Source organism: Myxocyprinus asiaticus, chromosome 17, assembly GCF_019703515.2.
Source record: "Myxocyprinus asiaticus isolate MX2 ecotype Aquarium Trade chromosome 17, UBuf_Myxa_2, whole genome shotgun sequence".
Taxonomy (NCBI): Eukaryota; Metazoa; Chordata; class Actinopteri; order Cypriniformes; family Catostomidae; genus Myxocyprinus; species Myxocyprinus asiaticus.
The window spans coordinates 10,809,488-10,824,048 of record NC_059360.1 but is presented as its reverse complement, the minus strand read 5'-3'; the positions used below and the strand labels follow the sequence as shown (position 1 = coordinate 10,824,048).

The 14,561-nt window shown below is 37.1% G+C and overlaps 1 pseudogene; it reads right to left on the bottom strand.

The window, feature by feature from the left end:
• LOC127454705 (CAP-Gly domain-containing linker protein 4-like) overlaps window positions 1-14,561 on the bottom strand; it is an 86,596-nt pseudogene that overhangs the window by 49,888 nt on the left and 22,147 nt on the right.

The window sequence follows — 14,561 nt, the reverse complement described above, 5'->3', positions numbered from 1 at the left end:
AGTCAATCGCTACAGACCTCCAAAGTTTAGGGTTAAGGGGATATAAAATATCTTTAGCCTTCTATGAAATCAATGAAAGTCTATGAGATGTCCTCACTATAGTGAAACAAGTGTGTTTACGCGTGCGTGTGTGCGCGCGTGTAAGTATAAATGTATTAATAACGTTACCATACATTATTAAATGTTTATTCATACACTTCAAAGAAAACACCATTTGAGAAATAAATTAAATACAACAGCCTACAAATAAATGTAATTACACACATTTATTTTCTTTCTTTTAAAACAAGTGGTCTTTCCCTATCGTTGATATGTTACCACGCTGAAACAATTGCTATTGGCTGTCTCATCGTGTTGCTTTGAGAATGATTGGTTAATCTGACTGTCATTCAGGAAACTAGCCAATGAGAACTGTTCGCGCCTCTCACAGTCACCGGTCTTGTTTGAAAAGGTGTGCTGATCTGCACTGCTACTCGCCACGGTCCACTAATAATGACCGTTACCTGGATTATTTTACATCTTCCAGCTAAATTCTTATTTTGAGCGAATTTGAGTTGTTGAATGTCAACCGAGAACAAAAAAATGGAAATAGTTACAGAGGAAGACATAGACAGGAGCTATTTGGTCACGTATGTTAAGTGAACTTATTTCTTGCAAAAATATGTCGATATCATGTAAGAAAACATTTTCCCTGTTATTTTCTGTAACAACTTAACCTAACATAACGTTATGTTTTGTTTTCATACCCTTAATTTATGTAGCCCAGTCTAAAAATTGGGAAAACAGACGAGACGTGTGAAAGTTGTAAAACCTGCTGGAGTGTAATTATGCCCATTAAGAGTTTCACCAACGGGTAACGGTCATATCGCAACCTGCAGAAGGTAAATACCTCTGTATGTGTATATTTACTACTTCATCAAGATGTCGTGTATTAAAGTGAGATGCTAATTGAGATATTAGAACATATTTCAATGTAGTAGTAGCCAGTGTTGCTAGTATGTGTTAATGTTGTCAGCTACTTTAAAGTTCAAACGCACTCGGTATGAATTTGAGAGGTAAAGTAACGTTAATGTTTACTTGGTTGTGTTATACCGATAGCAGTTTTGGTGAGTGGTGACATTGCTACCACCTTCGTTCTGTTTTAAGCCAGTAAATCTGTCAATTCAATGAAAAGTTTTAAATGTAGTGTAACTTATATTTATGAACGCATCGCGTGTGTGTGAGAGACAACAAACATTGTATATACTGTTAGAAATTAAATGTACATAGTTGGCAACCATTGCCACCATGTACAATGACTGGTGGTATGGTAAATTGACAGTCATTTAATTTGTAAACAGATTACAGCACAACTACAATAGGCATACACATCTGACTGTTGAGGAGTACTGTTGTATTTATTGGACCAGAAAAAAATATATGTATATCAAAGGTGTGGTGTGCAGTTACTGATCTCTCAACAGAATGGAAGTTTTTAATTAATGTCCAATATTCCAAGGTAATAGCTCTGAGATATAATTGACAATATTCTTCACTGTGTCCAACTGTACTTCACACAGCAAATGACCACAGCAGTGCATTACCTGTGAGATCACGAGAAGGCTGAAGAACCAGGAGTGACAATCACCGGATGGTGGGGTACAGAATTAAACCCAGGGACAGGTAAGCAAGCAGAGGCAAGACATTCAGAGATTGGATTTGATTCTTACTAATTAGTTTCATGAAACCAAGTTCCAATTCAATTAATTTTCATTTGTATAGCACCATCTCATACAAAAATAGTCCAAAGTGCTTTACATACAAACAAAGTAAAACAGCAAAAATTTAATTATAAACCGAAACATTCATGCATACATACACATACATACAAGCATACAGTACATTCAGAAAGTATTCAGACCCCTTCATTTTTTCCACATTTTGTTAAATTGCAGCCTTATGCTAAACATTCTTTTTTTATTATTTAATTTTTTTTCTTCCGAATTTGGAATGCCCAATTCCCAATGCGGTCTAAGTCCTCGTGGTGGCATAGTGACTCGCCTCAATCCGTGCATGTTATCACGTGGCTTGTGGAGAAATCACGTGGAGACATAGCGCGTGTGGAGGCTTCAAGCTATTCTCCACGGCATCCATGCACAACTCCCCACGCGTCAGAACGAGAACCACATTATAGCGACTACGAGGAGGTTACCCCATGTGACTCTATCCTCCCTAGAAACCGGGCCAATTTGGTTGCTTAGGAGACCTGGCTGGAGTTACTCAGCACACCCTGGATTCAAACTTGTGACTCCAGGTAGTCAGCGTCTTTACTCACTGAGCTACCTAGGCCCCCGCCTCTATAATTCTTAAATGGAAGACGTTTGGAACAACCAGGACTCTTTCTAGAACTGTCCGCCTGGCCAAACTGAGCAGTCCGGTAAAAGGGCCTTGGTAAGAGAGGTGACCAAGAACCTGATGGTCACTCTGGTTGAGCTCCAGCGATCATGTGTGGAGATGGGAGAAACTTGCAGAAGGACAACCATCACTGCAACACTCCACCAATCTGGGCTTTATAGCAGAGTGGGCAGACGGAAGCCTCTCCTCACACGTGAAAGCCCGCTTGGAATTTGCAAAAAAGCAGAAATAAGATTCTCTGGTCTGATGAAATGAAGATTGAACTGTTTGGCCTCAATTCCAGAAGTATTCTACACAATTCCAATACCATCCCAACGGTGAAACATGGTGGTGGTAGCATCATGCTGTGGGGGTGTTTTTCAGTGGCAGGGACTGGGGGAATGGTCAGGGTAGAAGAAAAGCTGAACATAGCATAATACAGAGATATCCTTAATGAAACCTGATCCAGAGCACTCAGGACCTCAGACTGGGCCGAAGGTTCACCTTCCAACAGGACAATGACCCTAAGCACACAGCCAAGACAACGCAAGAGTGGCTTAGGGACAACTCTGTGAATGTCCTTGAGTGGCCCAACCAGAGCCCGGACTTGAACCCAACTGAACATCTCTGGAGAGACCTGAAAATGGCTGTCCAGAACTTGAGAGGATCTGCAGTGAAGAATGGCAGAAAATCCCCAAATCCAGGTGTGCAAAGCTTTTCGCATCATACCCAAAAAAGTCTTGAGGCCTCAATCACTGCCAAAGGTACTAAATACTGAGTTAAGGTTCTGAATACTTATGTTAATGTGATATTTCAGTTTTTTTTTATCCCCTTTTCTCCCCAATTTGCAATGCCCAATTTTCACTACTTAGTAGGTCCTCAGGTGGCGTGGTTACTCACCTCAATCCGGGTGGCTGAGGACAAGTCTCAGTTGCCTCCACTTCTGAGACAGTCAATCTGCGCATCTTATTACGTAGCTCGTTGTGCATGACACCGCAGAGACTCCCAGCATGCGGAGGCTCATGCTACTCTCTGCGATCCATGTACAACCTACCACACGCCCCATTGAGAGCGAGAACCACTAAAATGACCACGAGGAGGTTACCCCATGTGACTCTACCCTCCCTAGCAACTGGGCCAATTTGGTTGCTTAGGAGATCTGGCTGGAGTTACTCAGCACTTGGACTCTTTTAAACTTCAAAATAAGCACATTTGATAGCTGAATTAAAATAGACTTTATAAAGCACTTGACATAACGTGGCACCAATTGATGATAAAACTCAGACAGGTAGCCGTGTGAGTAAATTATGATCTGACATTGTCATGTCCATCAATGCAAATTAGCAGGTTATATAAAAAAATATATATTTTTTTTGTTTGTTTTACAAATATTTCCTTTAACTACACAGAAATATATGCTATGGCTTGTACTTGTCTTGGAGGGATGTTATATTTGGCCTAAATCTGTTATGTACACTACCGGTCAAAATTTTTGAAACACTATTATACATTTTTTTTTTTTTTTTTTTTTTTCACATTTTATAATAGTGAAGTCATCAAAACTATGAAATAACATAAATGGAACTATGGAAATTATGTTGTGACTAAACAAAATCCAAAATAAATCAAAACTGTGTTATATTTTAGCATCTTCAGATTACTCTTTGCCTAAAATTTGCAGACATGTACTCTTGACATTTTCTCAACCAACTTCTTGGGATGCTTTTTAAACAGTATTGAAAGAGTTCTCATCTATGTTGGACACTTGTTGGCTGCTTTTCTTTATTATTATTTGGTCCAAGTCATCAATTTCAAAAATAAATAATGAAATAAATTAATATGGTGGCACAATTATATTTTTGTCTACAAAACTTATTTCAAACATTTAAGCATACGCCTTCAGATCAAAAGATTTTTAAGATCATGAGAAACATTTCAGTCAAGTGTTTCAAAATGTTTGACCGGTAGTGTATGTGTAGCTGCCTGTTTCTTTGATCAACGCCTTCTTTATCGTCGACACTGCTTAGGCCCGCCCACCGGTCTTGCGGTTAGAGTAGAGCGGTGAGACATTCCCATTTCCAACACTGATAACTGCTAATGATAAGAAACATAATTTTTTTAGATCAAGCATTGGAACAAGGTTTATGGGGGAGAACAGATCCAACAGAGAGACAAGTCCATCACTAGTAAGAATCAACTGCAGTGCTATATAAGATAAGATATTAGTCATCATCAATCCTTTATTTAGTTTTCAGGAGAACATTAAGGGAAAGACCCTCATGACCCTCAGACAACAGGGTAAACGCAGCTGCAGTTAACACATTTATTAGATGGTTGGTTTGATTTTTGGTGTACCAATTGGCAATATTTTTCATAGCTACAACTGTGTTTACCTCGCTATGATACATATGTGAAAAGTGTCCATTGTTGTGAATCCATGTCTTCCTTCTTTTGGTGGTTCACATTTTTCTGACGGGGGTACTAAGACATGCATTAGGTACATGGTTAAATTGGTAAACATTTAATAAATAACACTCAAAGCTGACAGTACTCTGTATTCACATTGCCAGATTGTCTCATAATGGCAAATGTTGGTACAAACAATTTAAATAAACTTGTTTAAAAGGAATGGTAAATGAAATCCTACTTTTTAAGGACTTTTCAGTGCATCTTAGTGTGTGTGTGTGTGTGTGTGTGTGTCCAAGATGCACCAAGGATCCAGCTGATTGCTGGCAATTTGAGGAGGATTGTTCTTTATCTGCTACGTTGCACTATCACTTCTGGTATTCATTGATTTTTTTGTGTTATGTTTTGATTTTACTTATTAATACACTATATAGTTAGGATTCTGAATTAAAAGAGAGTGTAATGTTTGTCCACATATATTAGAATTATATGGAGCCCCCAGGGGTCAGAAAAATTGAATTGGAAAATACAAGCTAAAAAACAACAGACCACAACCCCCTCAGCTCAACAGCACAATTTGTTGATTTCACCTGTTTCAAAGGTGAAATCATGACCTCATCATGATAGTAACCCTAATAGACAAGACAGACGCATAGAGAAATGACATTTTTAGATTTTTAAATTCCTTCTGGGGGGCTCAGAAGAACGGTTTGTGAATAATTGGTTGATATTGTAAATTTACATCTAAATACATTTTAAAAAAGTGTTTTAGAATCAATAGTGGTGTGTACTTTATTTGTAATTAAGTTTCCAACCCCACTTTAATTGTAGATGTATCAGTTTATTTTGTATTTCTTCAGTAAGTTTTCAGTTGCGGATATTTCACAGTAATCTTAAAGCTTATATTTTATTAGAATTTGAAGAAACCTTTCTACTTTTAATCAGTACATTAAATTAAATATTAAATATTGTATTTCATTTAAGGTTTGTACTGTAATTCTATAAAAACTGAATCATTAAATATTGTATTTAGATTGTACTTTTACAGGTTTTTACCATTACATATTTAAACATTAAATCTAAACACAAACACTGCCAGTCAAGTTTAAGATGATTTTAATCTATTTATACAGTATTTTTAGAAACTTTTTTTTTTTGTCTTCCAAAATAAAACTGGTATTTTACAATCATTAGCATGTTAACTCTTAATTGAAGGTGTTTGATCGTAACAATTCAGGAAATTTGTGTAAAATAATGGTGTTTCTCTGTAGAACGTTTAGTACCATCACTTAATTGAAGGTGTTTGATCATAATAAATCAGGAAATATTCTCTGTAAAACCTTTAATGAAAATTTCTGTAAATTTATTGTTTTTGCACTTTATTTGAATAAGGATATTTTACTTTAACGGTTTTTGTTTGGCAGCTGCTGCTGCCAGTCATTTGATTTTATTTTTTATTTATTTTTTTATTTTTTTTAACAGTGTAATTGTGCCAACATATTAATATATTTAATTACAAAATTAAAAAGTGATTTAAAAAAAAAATATATAATAATTTTTTGAAATTGATGACTTGGACCGAATAATTAAGAAAAGCAGCCACTAAGTGCCCAGCATATAGATGGGAACTCCTTCAATACTGTTTAAAAAGCATCCCAGGGTGATACCTCAAGAAGTTACATTTCTGCTAAATCTAGGCAAAGGGTGACTACTTTGAAGATGCTAAAATATAACACAGTTTTGATTTATTTAGGATTTTCTTAGTCACAACATAATTCCCATAGTTCCATTTCTATTATTCCATAGTTGTGATGAATTTACTATTATTATAAAATGTGAAAAAAATATGCATGTGTAGTAAATCAAGCATACAAACAAATACTCATACAAGATATAAGTGCTTACCGAGGTGTAAAAACTATATATGCAATGTATGTAATGCAGCCCCATATTAAGTGGGCGCCGGCGGCACACCAAGGGGGCGCAATTGATTTCTCACTGATAACTAAGGTGGTGGAAAAGGCAGATAAACAATTAATTGGCTGATAGTAAACCCTACCCCCCCCAAAAAAAACAACGTCTTTCCTTAATATGACGGTTACAGACATAGAGGCTACAAGAATCCACAATTAGCAAAATACCAGATGCAGTTTATTTTTCAACCAAAATCCCAGTAATCAGAAAAAAAAAAAAAGAATATGATTATAATGTAGGATTTATAATCCATTCTACCAAACCATTCTAATTGCAAAATCCTCCAGCTTCGGCTACAAAGGAACACAGAGGATCACAGATATCAGCATAGATATTTGCAGATAAGTGATAGTTCCAAAAAGCAACTATCGGCACCGATAAATCGGTAAAACCGATATATCGGTCTACCTCTACTGTATATCTATCTATGATGCATTTTATTTATCTTGTTAATTATGTTTCCATAATGTGTTAAAATAGCATGTTTAGTATACTCGCCTCATTACTATAAAAAGTACTTAAAATAGTTTTAGTAAAATAAAAAAAAATAACAAATAAAAACAGTGCGGCCCTTCAAGCTAATGCTGCGTTTATGTGCTATCGGAATTATCCTACTTCGTACTTCTGAAGTGGTAATTATGAGCATGTCAACTTTAAGTGCTTTGCTGTCCGAAAGAACAGGGAACATGGATGACGCAACGTTCATTCATACATATTTCTTGAGGAACTTTAAATTTGACACCATAATACATATTGCTCTGTTAGCTTGCTGATGATAATGTAATTTTAGTCAAATACAAGCTGTTTTCACAGTGTAAAAATTTACAACATGCATCAAATGGTTTGCTGATATACATAAATGAATATGACCAAAATGGCAAGCGCTAACAATTAGCTGTATTTAGAAAAATGAATAAACCCTGTCATTCATTACAGAAACCGTACTCTACTCCACCATGTTGAAAGTTTACGTCTTTTCCAAACTGGGAAACTTAGGTATCAAAATTAGTTTCCCAGTCGTAATTACGACTTGAGGTGTCGTTCACGTGTGTCATGTATTTATAATAATTTCGATCACATGTGAAGGCAGCATTAAGGGATCCTGCTTTACTGCCCTCAGGCTTTCCAAAGTTTAGTACCCTGGTCTAATCAATGCTTTACTCATCTGCCACAATGATGAAATGTATATTTGTTAAACATATAATAATTTATTATTTAATAATTATATATTGATTTTCTTTTTTTTTATTCAGGGTCCATTTTCAGCAAATATTGATAAAGTGATTAATTGCAATTAATTCAATTAACAATTTTAATTGATTGACAGCCTTAATTTTTAACCTATTGTCTGTCTGCATGCATATAATAGGTACTTCTCAATCAGAAGGCTGCAGCCTTGTTAGGCTGGATATCTCAGCTGCCATGTCATCAAGCACCACCAAAGGCCATCTCAGTTGTGAGGACTCTTGAAATGCAGCCTCATTTCTCAGCCTTCGTTTGCCATATTTTGGAGGATGCATCAAGTGCATCCTTCACAACCTTTAATCACCCACAATCCCTTGCACATTCCAATTTATTAATAAAAATTGCGGAAAACGAGTCCGTCTGCGTGCTATTGCACGACTGTGCACTGCCCTCTTTTGTTTACCCATATCTGCAAAGAACTTGAAAAGGATCAGCACAATTTCCACATCTGTCATCTTCAATGTTACTTGTTTTCTCTTCAAAGTTTTTGTGCTGTGACCATGCCTAGCCATGTGCACTTACAAGACAGTCTCATTCTCGTGCTAAATGCTGAGGAGCATAGCCTTGAACAGCCTCAGCATGACTGATCTAGGAAGGACACAGCCTAACTAGGCTGCAGCCTTCCGATTAAGAAGCAATATTCCATTCATGGAGGGTCACATCATGCATGTCATGTGAAGTTTATTTCCAAACCTGCTCTTACACACCTGCCTGTAATTTTCAAGAAATCCTAAAAGGACTTGATTAGCTGCATCAGGTGTATTTGATTAGAGTTGGAGCTGAACTCAGGATCATCTAGGAATGGAACTGGACATTCAACAAATAGTCTAAATATTTATTTTATTTTTTTTTGCACAAAACTATCAGTCCTCACAAAAAATAAAGACCTTTGGATTATGTATTATAGAAGGAACATTCATCACAGCAGATGATTTTAAGACTTACAATACTGTATTGAAATGTATTGTTAATTACACCAAAATTGTTGCAAAAGATTTGTTTTGATAGCCGCAACTGAGGTGCTTTAAAAGAGGTGATTTTAGAGACACAATTTTTCTGCAAGTTTATTACTGTGCTGAAAGGAATGCATGCTAAAACACAGCACACTAAATATAATATACTGTATAAGAGAAGTTGCTTCTCTACATTCATCCCCTTTAAAGCACCACCTCTAAAAAAATAATGTTAAAAGTAGTCAACCTCAGTAATCAACTGGTCATTTGGACAACTACTTTATTTGACTTTTCTGCACATCCCTTGTAACTATGATACTGTTATTGCATTGTTGGGCTTTCTCACACATATTTAGAGCCAAACATCACATTTCCTCAATCACTGCTTTCATAACTCTGTGGAAATTCCTTTATTTTCAATATGCAGTTACTAAAAAGGTGATTTTTGATTATGCTCCATTGGTATCGAAGACCAAACAGTACAATTACATTTCCTGAAGCTAAGCTGACACTGCACCTTAAGGTTCAGCCCATCACAGCACACATCAAGACCAAGACTTAACGCTACCCTAGCAGCACACTTAATTTACACTACATAAGACTGCCCCCTAGTGGATGCCATCTGCAGTAAAATCAACTATTCTGCTCTCAGCAAAACCAACAAACAGCTCCATGTCTGTCAAATAAAAGACTGATTTAGATAGTAATATAACTGTATTGGCATATGTATGACATAATACTACACATAAGAGGCTATAAATGATGAACAAAACATAAGTCAAATAACAGAATCACAGTCAACATAATTGTGGACATCTGTGGTCTTTTTTCATTATTTTCAACATAATCATATATGACCAAGTATAACCAAGGTTTTTCGGAATTTATACCATGGGAACAGCATGTTTTTTTGGAAATAATACTTTATTATCATTGTATTCTTTGAAGTGCCTTGGAGTACCGTAAAGCCCATTATAACAGAATATAATAATCATTCAGTACAATATCAAAACAACTACAGTAATACCATCTGATACCATCACTATCCCATTGTACACTATTAACACAACATATCAAAAAGTAACATGGTATTAAGATGATCTTTGGACATGATATGGAAATACTATGTTTTTTGAACATTTACCATGGTAATATCATGGTACGCTTTGAAGTACCACGTAAATGCCATGGTACATGAATATGACGATCATTCAGTAGTCTCATCATCTGATGCCATTGCTGTACCATGGTATCACCACAGTACTTTTTTATAAGGGCAGAGTATTAATATGTCCCTAGCTGTAATGTCAATAATGACGATATATGTGGACATTAATAAAGACAAAGAAACATATGGAAACTCTTAGGGCGATGTTGCGAAGCGAACAGGTGTGAGACAAAGAACGACAATGGTTTGCTTTATACTAAACTCCTTGCCCATGTTTTCTACCTTTGTGTTCTACCTTTCTTCTGTGTTGTTGCTTGGCAACACAACTCAAAAAGGCCTATTTTTATGGCTAAATATCAGCTACTCCAGAGTGCTCTGCGTCCCACCAACACAAAAATCTGCCAAGTCTGTTGTTACAGCGTTATCAAATGATTTGGTGTTTGTTCCACACAGTGAAGATATCTCTATTAAAGTGTTGGTTCAGGATCAAAAACTGAACTAAAAAAAATCAATAAAAAAAAACAACAACTCTTCTGTCTGATGAAATGGATAGATGCCCAGGAAAAATACTGGAAATAAACAAACACCACTACTGGCAGAGATAACGGCACGTAAAAAAATAAGGATGGAGAACTTTGGCACCCTCACAATGGTAAGAAAAAAAAGAAAAAAACAGTAAGTCAAGCCTCCTGCTAGTGCCTATTTTACGTTCTGGCAGGAACACTGATAAACCCTTCACGTGCAAACAAACCACTCTGACTAACGGAGTGCTAAAAGGCAGGGTTTCTCACCTTACTCCCCAAAGGCCTGGTTGAGCTGAAATTCATGTATTTTACAAAAGTTTAAATAAAATCAATAATTCAGTGACATCTGCTGTTTGTGAGGAGAATGGCCCCTGGCAGCGATGCTCCGTGAGTGTAAAATGAGTTTGGGAAGAGAAATGAGCATGGCTAATTTACCGCTGTGCTAGTGGGAGCAAACTGAGAGGAAAATAATAAAGATGGCTGTGAATGTGTGTGTGTTGATGTTTAAAAAGCCTGACCTTTTTTTCCCCACTTACCTTATCTAACCCTTGCCTCAACCTTAGACGGCACACCTATGGTCTATTTAGAAACCATCTGATACATCCTGCACACAAAAATGTCAAGAGCTGACTAAAATCACCAGTTACAATCTGACTGGTTGGCTTCTAAGCAAGCTCTGAGAATCTGTGCACAAAGGTGTTTATTGTTCCACAGGGAAGGCCCAAATATCTATCCATCTGTCCGTTCATCTGTCTGAATCAATCCATCCATCCATTCATCTATTAATTTATCATTCCATATTAAGAAAACCATCACAAAATGCCTGTCTCATATTTCACCACAAAATCTTAAGAAAAAATGAGAAATTATATTTTACTTAAAGAAAATGTCTATTAATGGAAAATGAAGACCCCCTAACAGTATAAAAATATATATGGCTCTTCAAGACATTAGCAGAAGATCCTTCAAGTCCTGTAAGTTGTGAGGTGGAGCCACAGTGGATCGGACTTGTTAGTCCAGCACATCCCACAGACGCTCAAAAGGATTGAGATCTGAGGAATTTGGAGGCCAGGGCAACAACTTGAACACTTCATCATGTTTCCTCAAACGATTCCCGAACAATGTGTGCAGTGTGGGAGTGCGAATTATCCTGCTGAAAGAGGCCACTGCCATCAGGGAATACCATTGCCTTGAAGGGTGTACCTGGTCTGCAAGATGTTTAGGTAGGTGGCACGTGTCAAGTTGACATCCACACGAATGGCCGGACCCAGGGTTTCCCAGCAAAACATTGCCCAGAGCAACACACTGCCTCCACCGACTTGTCATCTTCCCACAGTGCATCCTGGTGCCATCACTTCCCCAGGTAAACGGCACAAACGTACACAGCCGTCCACGTGATGTAAAAGCAAACGGGACTCATTGGACCAGGCGTCCTTCTTCCACTGCTCCAAGGTCCAGTTCCGACGCTCGCCGACGGTGGACAGGGGTCATCATGGGCAATCTGACCGGTCTGCGGCTACACGACCCCATGCGCCGTCGGTTCGGACCAGACGGGATAGTCTTTGTTGCCCTCGTGCGTCGATGAGCCTTGGGCGCCCAACACCCTGTCGCCGGTTTGTGGTTTGTCCCTTCTCGGACCACTGTCGGTAGGTACTCAACACTGCTGACCGGAAGCACCCCACAAGCCTTGCCGTTTCAGAGCTGCTCTGACCGAGTCATCTGGCCATAACAATTTGGCCCTTGTCAAAGTCGCTCCGGTCTTTTACTCCTACCCATTTCTCCTACATTCAACACGTTGACTATGAGAACTGATTGTTCGCTTACCATCTAATCTACCCAGATCTTGATGTGTGGCCTTGTTAGGAATATAAATTATAAAGTAGTATTTAAATTGAAAAACATTTATACATCATGGTAATATTTGTTGTACTCAAATTAAGTTATGCTAATAAAAAACAAAATATTAACATTTCTTTTTTTCAAGACAGTAATGATACTGCATGAGACTTTAAAATGAAAATGTGCTTAATTGACATGTAATAATGTCACAGAGCAAAAATGTTAATAGACTTATTTTTTCTTTTTCTTTGTTTTTTTTTTTTTTTTTTAAATATGACAGACATTACTTCAGGCCTCAAGAATAAGGATGATCTTGCTGGCCAGTAAGAGAGTGTTTCAGTTGATGGAAACTGTTTCATGCCCTATCAGCAGTGCTGCGTTGTTACTACATCTTACATTCGTTGATCATGTGTTTTTAAACCTTTGCAAACTATATTTGATTTATAATATTCTGTGATGTTTTGATCATTGCTGTTGCAAATTCTGCTGATTTAAACTTGTCACCAAGGTAACATTATCAAGCTGGCTAACACAGATGAGGCTCTGTCAAAATTGTCACTTCTTAGGAGAAAAAAGAATAGTGACAATCATAAACCAATCATTTTTGTAGTGGGGCCAGAGGGAAATGGGATCGGGACATTCAAACCCGGCTCCTTGTGAGCACATAGTTGTGATGTGTCATACTGTATTCACTGTTTGTAGCAGTGCAGAAAATCACATACCCTAAAAGCAGGGTTAGCTCCCAGTTCCAACAGACACTTCACTGCAGTGGTGCACAGGTCTAAGGCAGCGATGTGCAGGACAGTGCCAAAGTCAAAATCACTGCAGGTCGCATCCACCTCTGAAACACAAAAGACCACATACAGTCATATGTACTCTGTTTTTGCAACTGGATTCAAACTTTGATAGTGACTTTATTTCCACTGTCATTTCATTGTCTACTCACCTCCTGGCTGTGAAGCCTGCAGAACCACCCAGATGAGAGGTGGAACGTCAAAATATGCAGCGAAGTGCAGAGCATTCATATTTGTCCAGCGGCTGCTTAAAGATGGCTCGGCTCCCAGCGATAACAGCTGACGGGCAAAATTGGCCACGCTTTCAGCATCACCTGCAAAAACAGATGTGAATCTCAAAATCCAATCTCCTCCCACAGTTTCTATAAGTGCTGGTTCAATGATCTGCCCTTGCTGAGATGTCTGGGTCCAAGGTTTCTACACTTTTTGACCAATAAAATACTGTGATTTTTAAATTGATCTTTCTAGTTGTTTTTGATTAATGGATAATGATTTTTTTTTTTTAAATAATTTTAAATCAGACCAATTTGCTTATCAATCATTTGAACCAATTATTTTGTAAAAACATGTACTTCAAGCTTTAATTGCTCCGATGGTAGGAAAATACTAGTATGTACTTCTATTACAGAATCAACATACAGGTTATTAATTATGATTAATTGCTGTAATTTGTTTATGCTATAATATCACTAAATGAAATTGTTAAATCGACAGCCCTAGTTTTTTTTTTTAATTACTATTATTATTATTCTTGTTATGGTTTAATCAATCTTTACTATTTATTTATTTTTTTTTTCCTTTTCTTACAATTATTATACATTTTATTTAAATTACCATTGACATTTCTATCACAATCAAAGGTTACACTACCCACCCCCAAACCCTCTTCACTTCCCTCACAAACCCCCATTTGGGAAATCCTGTACTAAAGCATATCACCACAAAGAAACATTAATTAGAGACATTCTTTATTTTTGTTTTTGTATTATTAAATACATACTCACCGATTCCAGGATCTCCTGCCTTACAGCAATAGTGCAGTAACGTCATGTCTGTGAGACCATCTCTGTCATTGACGCCAGAGCCTCTCTTTAGAATCTACACAACACAGCAAATCTCACTACAATAGATACAGCAAGGACATCCAGCTAAAGATTATATGCAGAGAGAGAGAGAGAGAGAGAGAGAGACACACACACACACACGCACTGTCTACAAAGACAATTTAATCACTCTTAATAATATTTTTTTTTTTTTTTTTAAATGAGACTCTTTTAATGAATTA